Source organism: Bombina bombina, chromosome 2, assembly GCF_027579735.1.
Source record: "Bombina bombina isolate aBomBom1 chromosome 2, aBomBom1.pri, whole genome shotgun sequence".
Classification (NCBI taxonomy): Eukaryota; Metazoa; Chordata; class Amphibia; order Anura; family Bombinatoridae; genus Bombina; species Bombina bombina.
This window is the reverse complement of record NC_069500.1, coordinates 362,197,961-362,212,841: the sequence shown is the minus strand read 5'-3', so window position 1 is coordinate 362,212,841 and position 14,881 is coordinate 362,197,961. Positions and strand designations below refer to the sequence as shown.

General features: G+C 39.4%; 1 protein-coding gene across 1 annotated transcript in view; it reads right to left on the bottom strand.

The window, feature by feature from the left end:
- Window positions 1-3,484: 3,484 nt before the first annotated feature.
- Window positions 3,485-14,881, bottom strand: part of CCDC62 (coiled-coil domain containing 62) — a gene marked incomplete at its 5' end in the record, with an annotated part of 328,381 nt that continues 316,984 nt past the window's right edge. Inside the window, one exon of the mRNA XM_053699771.1 lies at window positions 3,485-3,722. The remainder of the gene's footprint in view (window positions 3,723-14,881) is intronic.

The following is a 14,881-nucleotide window of genomic DNA, read 5'->3' as shown; positions in this document are numbered from 1 at the left end:
ATGATACCCACTGAAAACAGTGGGGGTGTTATAGTGCCAAAAAATGTAATCTGATAAAGAAAAAAAAAAGAACCTTACTCAAGCACTCACTTAGATACAATATATTAGACAGAGAATTGATTCTATAATATAAAACGTAACTTTTAATAAGTACGTAGTAAAAAGAGTAAACATGTTACTCAAACAAATCCACAAATAAATAGTAAGGACGAGATTACATATGCGGTGTCGCACGCAAAAGCCGGCGTTGGCTGTTTTTAGTCAGATATTGCTATCACATATACGGTGCCGAATATAATTGCGGCACGTATATTTCACCCGTCGCCCGCTAATTTTACTCCCATAAACTAACATAGAACCGGCGTTGCAAGTCAGTATCATGTATTCAGGGCAAGGCCTTACACGCGAAAATTGAGAAATTTTACTCCTTTGATATCAAGCCCCACAGAAAAAAGTGTTATAGTGTTCGCCCTACAAAAATACTCCTCCTGACTGGGGAGCCAGACCTTGAAGGAGCTCCTCCCGGCTTCCAGAAAAAAGTGCCAGGTATGGAGGAAGCTGAGAGAGCATTAGAGGATCTGTGACTCTTGGATAGCTATGAGGGACAAAATGCACAGAGAAGCCCCTTAGTTCTTTTATCTACCAGTAATGATGGAAACAAATAATTGGAGATTGATAAATCGACCCCTTAATCCTAGAACAAACAGGATTTATCCATGAAATGGCAAGGCCAATCATATCATCAACTGACCAAAAGTTCAGCCACAAGGCCTGTCTAGCATTCTTGGGATTAAGACAAATCATCTCAATAGCTGCATCACAAAGAAAGTTCTTAACAATTTTAATGTTTGGCATGGTCCAGATTCCCTTCAGTAGTCACTTGATGAAGAGACCTCTATGAGGTTATCACACCATTTCAACATGGCTACAGGACCACCAATAAATAACTTTCAATTTCCTATCCATAGATCTTTAAACAAAATATTCTCAAGGGTAATAGTGATTCACTTGGCCAGAGTAGAATTAGTGCCATCGATTTGGGAATAGTTTTCCAAGCTTCTACAGTAGAAGTAGAAATGGGGGACATGGCCTTACATTTCACTAAAGGGGAAAAAAAGTAAATGCCTACCTTCTCCTAGAAGAGGCAAAAGATATGCTGGCTGGGAAGAAACAACGCTTTTGAAATAATTAATGGCGTTTTGCCTCCTCCTGTTGGGCAGGGATTTGTATCCTAAAAGTTATGGTTAATGGACTCTCAATATTTTAAGAAAGAAAATAATAACCAAAAACAGTGGGGAGCCATATACTTGAGGGGTGCTATGGAGTGAATGTTGGGGGGCCTGCATGGCAAGATCAAAAAAGATCAATGGTATGCATGATGGAGGTAAAAGGGTGCCTTGTTTTATATCAGGCATTTGTTAAAGAGTGATTTCTGTTCCAGCTACAGTAAGGCATTCAGTACCTTTAAGGAGGCCTAGAAGATCAATTAGGCTTTAATTATAGTAGTCCTTATAAGCACTCTGTTTGCAGCATGATGCCGCTTGTTTATTGAGTGTGCTTAGCTACCTCTTAATCTGGCAATTTTCTATTGGATTTACTAGTTTGATTTGGCTACCCCTCCCTTCGCTTTTTGTATTAACCCTTTAGTTTGGACTGCCATGGCTATTTGACTATATCTAGTTTTGGACTTTGCATCTGCTTTATAGATTTTGTGCTGTTTTCCCCTGTGTGACTTAGACCTGGACTGTCTAACTTATAATTATATTATTCCCTATCTTATCAAATGGATTTTTCCGTTTGCTTTTTGTATTTGATTATTTTCCTGCACTGTTGCTTCTGTTTCCTCCATCTGCAGTGTATTATAGTTTATTACCTTAGTTGCCTCTGCTCTTATGAGATCTGCATAAACGTCTACTCAAGTTATCTTCACCTGGATAGCAAAACCAAACTCTCACTCATTTGTTCTTTTACTTTCTAGAAGCTGATTAAATTACCAGAGAGAGAGAGAGAGAGTTCAGCTAATAAGTTTTGCCTCATTTCCTCTTACCCCTACCCACTCCTTGGTGACTGTGTTTAACTTGCAGTGTCCCAGTAAAGGTTTCTGAGCCATTGATTCCAACTTGTTTAATCTGGAACAAAAGTATTCCACCTGATGCTGGTAATGACACGGGCCCGGCCAAGAAAACTGTTTGCTGTTTGTTACACATTGTAAACAGGCTGAACTGACAGCTTATTCATTGGTTCAACCCAAGAGATCTCAGTGGTTGTGTTTTTCACTTTCTCTAAGCTGACTTGCTGTCATGAATAATAAAATTTGCATCTATAAAAAAAATAATAATTCAGTACTAGCCCTAAAACAGCTAGGAGAAGCATGTCTTTTTGGAATCTTGATCATTGTATGTTAGAACTAGCAAATCATATTACTTTGTCCCGTTGTTGGGATACAATGTTTTCCCAAAACAGTTTTATGGGAGCTGTAAAGGGACAACATTTGTTGAATCCCATCAAACTTTTAAGCTAGAAGGCCTATACAGGCAGTCCTCGGGTTACAGACATCCGACTTAAAGGGACACTGTACCCAAATTTTTTCTTTTGTGATTCAGATACAGCATGCAATTTTAAGCAACTTTCTAATTTACTTCTATTATCAATTTTTCTTCGTTCTCTTGATATCTTTATTTGAAAAAGAAGGCATCTAAGCTGAGGAGCCAGCAAATTTGTGGTTCAGAACCATGGACAGCAATTGTTTATTGGTGCTGCCCAATCAGCAAGGACAACCCAGGTTGTTAACCAAAAATGGGCCGGCATCTAAACTTAAATTCTTGCTTTTCAAATAAACATACCAAGAGAATGAAGAAACTTTGATAATAGGAGTACATTAGAAAGTTGCTTCAAATTGCATGCTCTATCTGAATCACAAAAGAAAAAATTTGGGTACAGTGTCCCTTTAAGTACAACTCGTACTTACATACAGAGAAAATAGAGCTTTATCAACAATCCTTCTTTCCACTATAATCCAAAATACTGAAAATCCAATTGTCACAAGGACAGAAAGTGATGTGAAATTTTCTGAACAGGGGCTCAGATAGCAAAACAAACTTTATCCTATGCTATCCAAAACAAAAAAAAAATGTTTGGCTAGAGTTTCACCTAAAAAAAGTGCCTGTTCCAACTTACATACAAATTCAACTTAAGAACAAACCTAAAGTCCCTATCTTGTACGTAACCCGGGGACTGCCTGTACAGCTGATTTTCTATAAAATACATTGTTTAACCTTTTGGTGGAGAACATTTACATGGCTGAATAAAGCTTGTTATTGTCTTTATTAAAATACTAGTGTATTTAGTGTATTTTTAAAGAAAAAAATACTTTGAATTAAGTTAAATTATCCATAGGTCGAACCAATATTATATTATATAAAGATAAAATGTCTCTCTCATGTTATTGTGTTAAACATAATTCAATATTTCCAAATAAAAAAAATACAGATGTAAGGCTTTTATTGCGGTCTTACTGAGCTCTGTTTATGTTCATTTTAAACTGTAAACAATATAATAAAAGTATAAATAGTAATTATGACATAAAAAGTAATGAATTAATACTATTATTGTTGCATATGTTTTGCAATGTTAGGTCATCTTATTATAAGTAATACTTCTTAATACAACCATTTTCGTTTTAAAGGAAATTAATATTCAGCAGATTCCTTTGGTGATTTGATCTGTTTGAAAAGAAAAAGAAAAAAAAAAGACAAAATTAAATTATGATTCCAGAACTAAAAGCCAACAACACAACAAAAAACTACAATTATAGAGAAAGCCTCACTCTCTCGTCTCCTTTATTTTACACAAAAGTAAGTCATCTATATCTAAATTTTGTAGAAAAAATAGTTCACAATTCCACATTTTTCAGTTTTACAATTTACATTATTTTTAGCACTGTGTTCAGTTAAGGTACCATAATATGGCTGTTAAAGTGCAGAAATCCCATGTCTTCTTTTTATTATTGCAGATGTAAAAGTTTAAAGGGATGTCAAATCAAAATGAAATTTTCATGATTCCAACAGAACATGGAATAAAAAAAAAATGGATTTACTTCTATTTAATGTAAAAAAAATTTGGCATCCTTTGTTTAAAAGCATACCTAGATAGGCCCAAGAGAATGCACATATCTTGAGTACTATATGGCAGCACTGTTTGCAAAGTTATACATAGTTGACATTTTTTTTTCACATAGTGCTCCAGACACATAAGCACCCTTGAGCTTATGCTCTTCAACAAAGGACAAAAATAAAAAAAGAGAAGCAGGAAATATAAAGCAGGGCAAATAAGTGAAAAATAAGTACTGACACCCCCTTGAACAAAAAGAAAGGGCGGGGTTGTTAGACTCTCACCATCATGAAAGAAATTAATTTATTAGGTAAGCATACATTTTGTTTTCTATCATCAGATGGTGAGAGTCCATGAGTCATCATGTGTGGAAATTAAAGGGACATAATACTCATATGCTAAATCACTTGAAACTGATGCAGTATAACTGTAAAAAGCTGACAGGAAAATATCACCTGAGCATCTCTATGTAAAAAAACAATATATGTTCTCCTCAGCTCAGCAGAGCAAGTTCTGTGTAAAAAGTTATACTCAGCTGCTCCCAGCTGCAGGTAAAAAAATAAATAAAAAAAAATGAAGAAATGAACAGCAGCCAATCAGTATCAGCAGTGCTGAGGTCATGAACTCTTTTACTGTGATCTCATGAGATTTGACTTAACTCTCATGAGATTTCATAGTAAGCTGAAAAGAGAAATAATATGAGAGTGCATGAGGTTCATCCCCTAAGCTGTCCCAGGACAGACATACTAATATGCTGCTTAGAAATCCTTTACAATGGGAGGTGGCTACTGAGAAACTTTTGAGGTAAAATATCTTTCTTTTTTACATAGAGATGTTCAGGAGATAATTTCTAGTCAGCTTTTTAAAGCTATACTGCATCACTTTCAAGTGTTTAAACATTTGGGTATTATGGCCCTTTAATACCCAAGCTGTGGAGTCCACAAGACCACTGTGAACAGAGAGAACAAACAGTGAAGGCAAGAACACAGAAGCCCATCAAAATGTTTCACATACTTTCTCACTTCTCTGAAATCAACTTGATTTGTATGTATTAATTGGGACAATATATTAATTATTTTGGACAAAATATTAGCCAAGATAGGTATATCAACATTTAACAAAGAAACAAAACAAAAAAATCTGCTGGTCTGTGGGGTTTTACCTGGCTTTGGGATTACTGAAATGTGTGCTTCTAACATAGTGGCGGGGAAGGGTCTATCTGAGTTTACGTCACACAAAGTCCTGGCACTCCGACAATCACCACAATCAGCTGGATATATCCATCTGAGTTTAGACTACAAAAATTGAATTGTGAGCAGATGTGGGGCTTGTATTAGGGCTGGATTTATAATCAGGCAGAGTAGGCACGTGCCTATAAGCGCCCTCCACCTGTCTCTTCCTATTATAAATACAGGTCAGCTTAAAATCACATTCCTGGAACCACTGTAGTGAGAGTTGGAAAAAATAGTAACACCTAGTTCCTATTCAGATAAAGGAGTTCTGATGTCAGAGCTAGCTGCTTCCTGTGCTTTCTATCATTTGTTAGCAGCAGTCATGTGCCTACTCTGACATCACAGGTGACCTAGGTAGATGGGAACTAGCTGCTGCCCACAATATGGTGGCTTTGTGTAGGTAACTATAAGCACATTATTATTTATAATAAATAATATAACATCAAATAATTTATGTACTAATAGGGTCTGGACTCTGCACCATTTTATTGATGCTATTATATGTTAAAGATTATGATTTTTTGTAGTCCCCACAAATAGAAGTCTGTAACTAAAAGCCCATCTGTTTCTCTAGTTAGTAATGTTTCGGTATAATTTAATATATATATTCTTCACAAACTAAATACACAATTTACATTGCAATTCCCATACCCTTACCCCTGATGAAAATATGGGGCCCGGGAAGGTGCTGTTATTTCAATGCCGTCGGCCATCTTAGTTAATTTCACCGGCACAGTGTTAAACGGAGAGCGCGGGGATGGGGCGCTTCAGATTTGGTGCCTACAGGCCTCTGGGCTTTAAATTCAGCCCTGGCTAAGGTATCAGCAAAAGCACAGTAATAATTGCCAGTAAATCCATCTGGATGAAGCACAGTTATTGCTAGGGAAAACATGTTCATTAAAGGTCTGTCAAAAGAACTGAGATAAGGGAGCAGTTTGCAGAGGCTTAGATACAAGGTAATCACCTTGTATCTAACGTCCCTTTAAGCTCTTTTCTTAGCAGCCTTATTGCCCTCATAAAAAAAAATTCTGTTTAACTTTTAATGCATGTATTTGCCCATCATGAGCAAGTAACTGTATTTCCTGGCGAGTTTCCAGAAATTTGTACAAAAATACATTATGTGCAGGGTTTCATTGGTGCTGAAATTCTCAGACAGACCATGTAGATGTCAAGACAGAGTATATAATCTAGGTTGCAAAAGGAAATAAAAATCGCCACCTAAACAAGACTGCTATACTAAAATTTTATATTCTCGTAAATATTTTCCTAAAGAAAGGGAATTGATTAGAATTTTGGGCATATTTGTTTATAAACATTACATGGCGGCCATAAAGCAGGCCAAAGACACCTAAATATCTCCTCTCTTGATCCTTATCTATTTTGATGGCTTAAAAAAAATAAAATTTATGCTTACCTGATAAATTAAATTCCTTCTTGGCAGTGAGAGTCCACAAAACATTCTTAACCTTTGGGAAATACTCTACCTGGCCACCAGGAGGAGGCAAACACACCCGAAACAAGACTATAAATATCCATCCCACGTCCCCTACCCTGCAGTAGTTCAGCCAAGGATAAGGAAAAGTGGAGAGATACAAGAGGTATTAAAAAAAACAAAACCAAAAAAAAACAACTGCGACCACTACACATTTAGTATCTGGGCGGGGTCGTGGACTCTTACTATCAAGAAGGAAATTAATTTATCAGGTAAGCATAAATTTTATTTTCCATCTATTGGCAGTGAGAGTCCACGAAAGTTTCTTAACCTATGGGAAAGCAATACCCAAACTGTGAAGTTCACGAATGTTTGGGAGGGAAAAGTAGGGAAGGCAGTCCTATTTACTAGGCACCACCGCTTGTAGAACACTTCTCCCAAAAGCTGCTTCTGCAGAAGCAATCTATAGAAATCTGTGAAAGTGTGCAACAACGACCAGGTTGCAGCCTTACAGATCTGTTCCACCGAGGCATCATTCTTGAAGGCCCAAGTGGTTGCCACGAGTGGAATGAACTGTGATTCTCAAAAGGGGGTCTTGAGCAGCTTTCTGATACGTCATGTGAATTAGACTTCTCAACCAAAAGGAAATGTTTACAGCTGAGGCCTTCTGCCTCCTGTGCTTACCAGTATACAGGACAAATAAGGAAGAAGATTGGCAAAATTCCATAGTAGCATGAAGGTAGAACTTCAACGATCTGACCACATCCAAATGACATAATAATCTCTCCTTAGAGGATGACGGATTAGGACAAAGGGAAAGAACCACAATCTCCTGGTTGATGTTGCAGTTATTCACTACCTTAGTTAGAAAGCTTAGTTGAGTCCTCAACACTGCCTTATACTGATGGATCACTAGATACAGAGGATCACACATCAAAGCTGAAAGTTATGATACTCTGCAAGCAGAGGAAATAGCCAATAGGAAAATCACCTTCCAGGTGAGTAACTTAATATCAATCGCATGCAGAGGCTCAAACGGAGCCCTCTGAAAAACCCTAAGAACTAAATTTAGGCTCCATGGGGGAGAAACAGGTTTGAAAACAGGTTTAATTCAAACCAGAGCCTGAACAAACTCTTGAACACCTGGCAAACTAGCAAATTTCTTGTGAAACAGGACAGACAGGGCAGAGATCTGACCCTTAATAGAACTGGCCGACAGGCCTTTCTCCAGACCCTCCTGAATTGGTGTGGAGTTCCAAATCTTGGGTATTTGATATCCCATACGTCAATAGCTCATGGACTCTTGCCAATTACATGAAAGAAAACATAATTTTTGTAAGAACTTACCTGATAAATTCATTTCTTTCATATTAGCAAGAGTCCATGAGCTAGTGACGTATGGGATATACATTCCTACCAGGAGGGGCAAAGTTTCCCAAACCTTAAAATGCCTATAAATACACCCCTCACCACACCCACAATTCAGTTTAACGAATAGCCAAGAAGTGGGGTGATAAGAAAGGAGCGAAAGCATTAAAATAAGGAACTGGAATAATTGTGCTATATACAAAAAAATCATAACCACCACAAAAAGGGTGGGCCTCATGGACTCTTGCTAATATGAAAGAAATGAATTTGTCAGGTAAGTTCTTACATAAATGATGTTTTCTTTCATGTAATTAGCAAGAGTCCATGAGCTAGTGACGTATGGGATAGCAGATACCCAAGATGTGGAACTTCCACGCAAGAGTCACTAGAGAGAGAGGGATAAAATAAAGACAGCCAATTCCGCTGAAAAATTAATCCACTACCCAAATCAAAAGTTTCAATTTTTATAATGAAAAAACTGAAGTTATAAGCAGAAGAATCAAACTGAAACAGCTGCCTGAAGTACTATTCTACCAAAAACTGCTTCTGAAGAAGAGAAAACATCAAATGGTAGAATTTAGTAAAAGTATGCAAAGAAGACCAAGTCGTTGCTTTGCAAATCTGATCAACAGAAGCTTCATTCTTAAAAGTCCAGGAAGTAGAAACTGACCAAGTAGAATGAGCCGTAATCCTCTGAGGCGGGGATTAACCCGACTCCAATAAGCAAGATGAATCAAAAAGCTTTAACCAAGATGCCAAAGAAATAGCAGAAGCCTTCTGACCTTTCCTAAAACCAGAAAAGATAACAAATAGACTAGAAGTCTTTCTGAAATCTGAATAGCTTCGACATAATTTCAAAACTCTTACCACATCCAAAGAATGTAAGAATCTCTCCAAAGAGTTCTTAGTATTAGGACACAAGGAAGGAACAATAATTCCTCTAATAATGTTGTTAAAATTCACAACTTTAGGTAAAAATTGAAAAGAAGACAGCAAAACCACCTTATCCTGATGAAAAATCAGAAAAAGGAGACTCACAAGAAAGAGCAGATAAATCAAAAACTGTTCTAGCTGAAGAGATGTCTAAAGGAACAATACTTTCCATGAAAGTAATTTAAATGTCCAAAGAACGGAAGAGCCTGTAAAGCCCTCAGAACCAAATTAAGACTCCAAGGAGGAGAAATTGGCTTAAATGACAGACTTGATACGAACCAAAGCCTGAACAAAACAATGAATAACAGAAAGATTAGCAAGGAACTTGCAGACAAAAAACCCTTATCTAAACCAACCTGAATAAAACTATAAAATCCTAAGAATTCTAAAAGAATGCCAAGAGAAATTATGAAAAGAGCATCAAGAGATGTAAATCTTTCAAACTCGATAATAAATCTTACTAGACACAGATTTACGAGCCTGCAACATAGTATTAGTCACTGAGTCAAAGAACTTCTATGACTAAGTACTAAGCGTTAAAACTCCATACCATCAAATTAATAATTTGAGTTCCTGATGGAAAAAATTAATGTTAAGATATAAGGTCTGGCCTTAATGAAAGTGACCAAGATTGGCAACTGGACATCCGAACAAGAACCATATACCAAAACCTGTGCGGCCATGCTGGAGCCACCAGCAACACAAAAGATTGCTCCCTGATGATTTTGAAAATCACTCTAAAAAGAAGAACCAGAGGTGAAAAAATATAGGCAGATTGATAACTCCAAGGAAGTGTCAATGCATACACTGCTTCCGTCAGAGGATCCCCAGAACCTGAATAGGCCCCTGGGAAGTTCCTTGTTTAGATGAGATGCCATCAGATCTGTTTCTGGAAGCCCACACATCTGAACAATTTGAAAAAACACATCTAGGTAAAGACCATTCTCCCGGATGTAAAGCTTGATTGACAGAGATAATCCATTTCCCAATTGTCTATACCTGGGAAAAGGACCGCAGAAATTAGACAGGAGCTGGATTTAGTCCAAGCAAGTATCCTAGATACTTCTTTCACAGCCTAAGGACTGAGAGTCCCACCCTGATGATTGACATACGCCACAGTTGTGACATTGTCTGTCTGAAAAACAATAAATGACTCTTTCTTCAAAAAGAAGCCAAAACTGAAGAACACTGAAGAACTCTGAAAAATGCACGGAGTTCCAAAATATCGATAGGTAATCTCGCCTCCTGAGATTTCCAAACCCCTTGTGCTGACAGAGATCCCCAAACAGCCTTCCAACCTAAAAGACTCGCATCTGTAGTGATCATGGTCCAGGTTGAATGAACCAAAGAGACCCGTAGAACTATATGATGGTGATCTAACCACCAAATCAAAGAGAGTTGAACATTGGGATTCAAAGATATAAAAAGTGATATCCTAGAATCCCTGCACCATTAATTCAGTATAAAAAAACACAATTTATGCTTAACTGATAAATTTATTTCTCTTGTGGTGTATCAGTCCACGGATCATCCATTACTTGTGGGATATTCTCATTCCCAACAGGAAGTTGCAAGAGGACACCCACAGCAGAGCTGTTATATAGCTCCTCCCCTAACTGCCATATCCAGTCATTCGACCGAAAACAAGCCGAGAAAGGAGAAACCATAGGGTGCAGTGGTGACTGTAGTTTAAATTTAAAAATTACCTGTCTTAAAATGACAGGGCGGGCCGTGGACTGGATACACCACAAGAGAAATAAATTTATCAGGTAAGCATAAATTGTGTTTTCTCTTGTAAGGTGTATCCAGTCCACGGATCATCCATTACTTGTGGGATACCAATACCAAAGCTAAAGTACACGTATGAAGGGAGGGACAAGGCAGGTACTTAAACGGAAGGTACCACTGCCTGTAAAACCTTTCTCCCAAAAATAGCCTCCGAAGAAGCAAAAGTATCAAATTTGTAGAATTTTGAAAAGGTATGAAGCGAAGACCAAGTCGCCGCCTTGCAAATCTGTTCAACAGAAGCCTCATTTTTAAAGGCCCAAGTGGAAGCCACAGCTCTAGTAGAATGAGCTATAATCCTTTCAGGAGGCTGCTGTCCAGCAGTCTCATAGGCTGAGCGGATTATGCTTCCTAGCCAAAAAGAAAGAGAGGTTGCCGAAGCCTTTTGACCTCTCCTCTGTCCAGAGTAGACAACAAACAAAGCAGATGTTTGACGGAAATCTTTAGTAGCTTGTAAGTAAAACTTTAAAGCACGAACCACGTCCAGATTGTGTAATAGACGTTCCATCTTTGAAGAAGGATTAGGACACAAGGATGGAACAACAATCTCTTGATTGATATTCTTGTTAGATACCACCTTAGGTAAAAACCCAGGTTTGGTACGTAGGACTACCTTATCCGTATGGAAAATCAGATAAGGAGAATCACATTGTAAGGCAGATAACTCGGAGACTCTACGAGCCGAGGAAATAGCTACCAAAAAAAGAACTTTCCAAGATAAAAGTTTGATATCTATGGAATGAAGAGGTTCAAACGGAACTCCTTGAAGAACCTTAAGAACCAAATTTAAGCTCCATGGCGGAGCAACAGGTTTAAACACAGGCTTGATTCTAACTAAAGCCTGACAAAATGCCTGAACGTCTGGAACATCTGCCAGACGCTTGTGCAAAAGAATAGACAGAGCAGAAATCTGTCCCTTTAAGGAACTAGCTGACAATAATTTTTCCAAACCTTCTTGGAGAAAGGATAATATCCTGGGAATCCTGACCTTACTCCATGAGTAACCCTTGGATTCACACCAATAAAGATATTTACGCCATATCTTATGATAAATTTTCTTGGTGACAGGCTTTCGTGCCTGTATTAAGGTATCAATGACTGACTCGGAGAAGCCACGCTTTGATAAAATCAAGCGTTCAATCTCCATGCAGTCAGTATCAGAGAAATTAAATTTGGATGGTGGAAAGGACCCTGAAGTATAAGGTCCTGTCTCAGAGGCAGAGTACATGGTGGAAAGGATGACATGTCCACTAGATCTGCATACCAGGTCCTGCGTGGCCACGCAGGCGCTATCAAAATCACTGATGCTCTCTCCTGCTTGATCTTGGCAATCAGTCGGGCGAGCAGAGGAAACGGTGGAAACACATAAGCCAGGTTGAAAGACCAGGGCGCTGCTAGAGCATCTATCTGCGTCGCTTTGGAATCCCTGGACCTGGATCCGTAACAAGGAAGCTTGGCGTTCTGGTGAGACGCCATGAGATCCAGTTCTGGTTTGCTCCAACGATGAATCAATTGTGCAAACACCTCCGGATGGAGTTCCCACTCCCCCGGATGAAAAGTCTGACGACTGGGATATGGATAGCTGATAGGTGGCAAGAGTGAATCTCTGCCCAGCGAATTATCTTTGAGACTTCTAACATCGCTAGGGAACTCCTTGTTCTCCCTTGATGGTTGATGTAAGCCACAGTCGTGATGTTGTCCGACTGAAATCTGATGAACCTCATTGTCGCTAGCTGAGGCCAAGCCTGAAGAGCATAGAATATCGCTCTCAGTTCCAGAATATTTATTGGAAGGAGTGTCTCCTCCTGAGTCCACGATCCCTGAGCCTTCAGGGAGTTCCAGACTGCACCCCAACCCAGAAGGCTGGCATCTGTTGTTACAATTGTCCAATCTGGCCTGCGAAAGGTCATACCTTTGGACAGATGGACCCGAGATAGCCACCAGAGAAGAGAATCCCTGGTCTCTTGATCCAAATTTAGTAGAGGGGACAAATCTGTGTAATCCGCGTTCCACTGACTGAGCATGCATAGTTGCAGCGGTCTGAGATGTAAGCGTGCAAACGGCACTATGTCCATTGCCGCTACCATTAAGCCGATTACTTCCATACACTGAGCCACCGAAAGGCGCGGAATGGAATGAAGAACACGGCAGGAATTTAGAAGCTTTGATAACCTGCACTCCGTCAGGTAAATTTTCATTTCTACAGAATCTATCAGAGTCCCTAGGAAGGAAACTCTTGTGAGTGGGGATAGAGAACTCTTTTCCTCGTTCACTTTCCACCCATGCGACCTCAGAAATGCCAGTACCACGTCCGTATGAGACTTGGCAATTTGGAAGTTTGACGCCTGTATCAGGATGTCGTCTAAATAAGGGGCCACTGCTATGCCCCGCGGCCTTAGGACCACCAGAAGCGACCTTAGAACCTTCGTAAAGATTCTTGGGGCTGTAGCTAATCCAAAGGGAAGAGCTTCAAACTGGAAATGCCTGTCTAGAAAGGCAAACCTGAGAAACCGATGATGATCTTTGTGTATCGGAATGTGAAGATAAGCATCCTTTAGATCTACTGTAGTCATATATTGACCCTCCTGAATCATAGGTAGGATGATACGAATAGTTTCCATCTTGAATTATGGAACTGTGAGGAATTTGTTTAAGATCTCTAGATCCAAAATTGGTCTGAAGGTTCCCTCTTTTTTGGGAACCACAAACAGATTTCAGTAAAAACCCTGTCCCTGTTCCTCCTTTGGAACTGGATGGATCACTCCCATAACTAGGAGGTCTCGTACACAGTGTAAGAATGACTCTCTCTTTATCTGGTTTGCAGATAATTGTGAAAGGTGAAATCTCCCTTTTGGGGGGGAAGCTTTGAAGTCCAGAAGATATCCTTGGGATATAATTTCCAACGCCCAGGGATCCTGGACATCTCTTGCCCACGCCTGGGCAAAGAGTGAAAGTCTGCCCCTACTAGATCCGTTACCGGATAGGGGGCCGTTCCTTCATGCTGTCTTAGAGGCAGCAGCAGGCTTTTTGGCCTGCTTACCTTTGTTCCAGGTCTGGTTTGGTCTCCAGACCGTCTTGGACTGAGCAAAAGTTCCCTCTTGTTTTGCATTAGAGGAAGCTGATGCCGCACCTGCCTTGAAGTTTCGAAAGGCACAAAAATTAGACTGTTTGGCCCTTGATTTGGACCTGTCCTGAGGAAGGGCATGACCTTTTCCTCCAGTGATATCAGCAATAATCTCCTTCAAACCAGGCCCGAATAGGGTCTGCCCCTTGAAGGGAATGTTAAGCAGCTTAGATTTTGAAGTCACGTCAGCTAACCATGATTTAAGCCATAGCGCCCTGCGCGCCTGTACAGCAAAACCAGAATTCTTAGCCGTTAGTTTAGTCAAATGAACAATGGCAACAGAAACAAAAGAATTGGTTAGCTTAAGTGCTCTAAGTTTGCCAAGTATGTCATCCAATGGAGTCGCTACCTGTAAAGCCTCTTCCAGAGACTCAAACCAGAACGCAGCAGCAGCAGTGACAGGAGCAATGCATGCAAGAGGCTGTAGGATAAAACCTTGTTGAATAAAAATTTTCTTAAGGTAACCTTCTAATTTTTTATCCATTGGATCTGAAAAAGCACAACTGTCCTCGACAGGGATAGTAGTACGCTTTGCTAGAGTAGAAACTGCTCCCTCCACCTTAGGGACTGTCTGCCATAAGTCCCGTGTGGTGGCGTCTATTGGAAACATTTTTCTAAAAATAGGAGGGGGAGAGAACGGCACACCTGGTCTTTCCCATTCCTTAGTAATAATTTCTGTAAACCTTTTAGGTATTGGAAAAACATCAGTACACACCGGCACTGCATAGTATTTATCCAGTCTACACAATTTCTCTGGCACTGCAATTGTATCACAGTCATTCAGAGCAGCTAAAACCTCCCTGAGCAATACGCGGAGGTGTTCAAGCTTAAATTTAAATGTAGAAATATCAGAATCAGGTATCTTTCCTGAGTCAGAAACATCACCCACAGACTGAA